This window comes from Elephantulus edwardii, unplaced genomic scaffold (genome assembly GCF_000299155.1).
Source record: "Elephantulus edwardii isolate Elephantulus edwardi_28Jun2011 unplaced genomic scaffold, EleEdw1.0 scaffold00072, whole genome shotgun sequence".
Classification (NCBI taxonomy): Eukaryota; Metazoa; Chordata; class Mammalia; order Macroscelidea; family Macroscelididae; genus Elephantulus; species Elephantulus edwardii.
In genome coordinates, this window is record NW_006399822.1 from 5,011,788 (window position 1) to 5,015,311 (window position 3,524).

Consider the following 3,524-nt stretch of genomic DNA (forward strand, 5'->3'; position numbering starts at 1 on the left):
AAATGTTTCCTGAGTCAGAAAAGCATGAAATCTTTTTTTGGGTCACTTCTTCTCTTAGTCTTACAGGCAGTCAGATTCTCTGGACAAGGGGGAAATGAGAAGAATTAATAATCCATCCTGCCTTGGCTATAAGAGTTTATAGAAAAATAGTTCAAGATCATACAGAAATCCAGCAACTAAACACAGAGAGAGTATGATCAAAATAACAAATTCACTATGTAATGTCAGACATTCAGAAGCTTGGGAGGGGAATGACTGGAGAGGTTAAGAGTGTGGGCTCAACACCTGAAGGCCAAGACGGTTCAGCCCCGTCTAAACTTCTGGCAAATTCTGAGACTTCTCTAAATCATGTTGCTTATCAGTGAAATGTGAGCAAGGGGTCATGATGAAAAATGAATAATCAGATCAAAAGAACTTTTCAAAGTGCCTGACACAGTATCAGTATTCTATCAATGCTGCTGCTCTCATGGATCCAAGAATAAGGTCATCCAGCTGAGGCATTATATTAGAGAAGACATTCGACCTCAAAGAGTCTCTCACTTTATATACTGACACATGTAAGCTCATCCTTCACGACTATTATAAATTCCAAAAGTCTTAGTCTTAGGGGGTGTGGGGGGGTGTGTATGTGTGTAATATATAAATTGCTGTTATGTGCCACTGTGTTGCCTGTGACTCATAGTGACCCTATGTACAACAGCTCTGAAGCCTGCCCTATCCTGACCCAGTGTCACTGACTCTGACACACTTAACCCCACTGCACCAGTTACCCTGTCAATCCATCTCATCTGGGATCTTTCTTTCCTGCGCTGTCCCTTCTCCAAGGACTGGTCCTTCCTGGACATATGCCCAAAGTAGGTGAGACAGAACTTCAAAATCCTAATCTTTAAGGAGAAAATTGGTTTCACCCTCTCCAAGACAGGCTTACTTGGGGTTTTTTGTGGTACATGGTATGTATGTTCAAGACTCTTCTCCACTACTATTCAAAGGCATTGATTCTTCTTGTCATCCTTAGTCACTGTCTAACTCTCTGATGCATAGCAAGTAATTGTGAAGACCATGGCCTAGATCAGGTGCACCTTAGTCTCTAGACTGATATCATTACATTCACCAATACTATATATATATATATTTTTATATACACATGTATACATATAAACACATGTGTATTCATATGTATGCGTTCTTAGCCATCAAGTTGGCTTCATTTCATGTAGAAGTCACATACAACAGAATGTGATGTAGGCTGCTCCTGTGCCATCTTAATGCTCACTAGTGTGATAGAGTGTATTGGGGTCAGTGTATGTATCAAGTGCCTTCCAACCTAGGGGCTCATCTTCCAGTACTGTATTTGACAATATTCGACTGTAATATATAAGGTTTTCCATAAGGAAGCAGATCACCAAGCCTTTCTTCCTAGTCTGTATTTAGAGTTTGAAAGCTCATCAGAAACCTGTCTGTCCACCATGGTGTATCAATGATATAGCTTCCAGCAGCACAGCAAGACACATGCCACCTAGCATAATAAACTAGTTGAGGGGGACGTGTGTAGTTGTGTGTGCGCGCATGTGCACAAAATGGTATACATTTGAAGTCACTGCCATTTACCCAACCCTAATGGCAAGCTAAGGTAGCTCTGGTGGCCTATTAATTAGAAGCTGTGCTGCAATCCCAAAGGCACTCCGTTCTAATCTACCAGCTGCTCCGCAAAAGAAGGATGGACAATCTCCAAAGCAATTTACTGCCTCTAAAAACCCACTGGAGGGTCAGTGTGTCAGTTTCAACTCAGTGCATACAATAACAGCAATGCCAACCTAAGGGGCTCTGGTTGGGTAGTGCAAGTTGATCTGCTAACCAAAAAGTCCAATGGTTTTAATCCATTAGTTTCTCTGTGGGAGAAAAACAGTCTCTTCTGTACAAATATTTGCAGTTTTGGAATCAGCTAAGTATCAGTGAAAGTACAATTTGTAACCCAAATTATTCTTACTTTAAAAGTACTATTCTTGGTTTGGGGTACATATTTATAACCCTTTAACATGTATAAAACAGAAATAGAGATATAACTTTTTATAGTTTTGAAAATAGAAACTGAATTGTTATTCTAAAAATTGCTTGCTATTCATGTTACTTGTATCTTATTGTAAAAATTAGTTGCTATTAATACAAATGTTAGTATAAAAATGTTACTGGAAAAATGGTTCCACTAACAATTTATTTTAGGTATCTTTTCTGTATACAAAACACTCAAAAAATATCAGAAGATGAGACACTGCTCCTCAGAGATTCTATGGACATTTCTACTCCATCCTACAGGGTCACTATGCTTCCAGAGAGACGCAATGGAAATGTATTTGGCTTGGTTTGGTTTGGTTTTGTGCAAGCAAAGAGTAGAAGCTATTTTAATCATTTAAAAGCTGCATGTTCAGCAAGTGAAGGTGGTTGCGATGAAGGATCTGTTGCAAATCAGGATTAGTCCAATGGTTTCAAATTGAGGGTAATTTACATAGTATAGAAGGGCAAGTACAAGGTGTCCCTAAGTCCAATATTTGCAATATGATAATTTACACTACATTTTCTTTTACTGTCATTCTTTTACTATTTCAGGACAAAGAAAATGTCCTATGTTTATCTGGGGTTTTTATCTAGTACAGGGCACAAAACCCATTTACCAACATAAATTATTTCCATAGTCCCAAGACAGATTACTTACAAATACTTGCAAGATTTATTTAGTATTTATATAGTTTTTTACTTGAAATGGCTGTTTACAGAGATGGAAAATGAAAATACTTTTTTATTTAGAAAAACAGAACATAATTTAGCCCTTATAAGAAGATAACCAATAAGTGGAAATACTTTCATTTTCAGGTACTTTCACACAGTCTCTTTCTTTTCTACTTGAGCTTCACTCTCTGTGTCACTTTAGTATGTTTATCTCCTGAGCTCTCCTAGGTGCTCTGTCTCCTGTGCATTGTGACTCCTGGTGTCATTTCTTCTGCTGTGCTCATGACTGGGGCTTTTCTGTGTCCATTTTCTAATCAACTTATAACTTCCATGACTTCCACTTCGGCTTCTCCTACTCCTCTCGTCCCAGCTTTGGCTTCTGCTATTCCTCTCAATACTTTCAGACCCTCTCTTGCATGGGCTATGGTTAGAGCTTTTGGAATTTTTGTTACAATCAGAAAGGCTCCATTTGTTATTCTTCCCAGAATTTTCTTGTTTTAAAAACTTGAGCAGTTCCTTGTCTTTTTCCTTGTTACTATGACTACTAGAAAGTTCTTCATCAAGGTTTTTCTTCTCACACTGTCTTTCTCTTCAAAATCGGTCCTATTATACCAGGAACACTTTTCTTTCTCTTCTTATGTGTTTTATTTCCTTTGTTGTCTCTCTCACTCTCACTGTTGCTCTCTGAAGTCTCCCTAGGAGAAGGACGAAGAAGGAAGAAGATGAGGATTATTTGTTTTTATGATTTTTGTGTATACTTTTGCTCTTCTGAAGCCTTTTCTTTTTTCCTATCTTTTTCC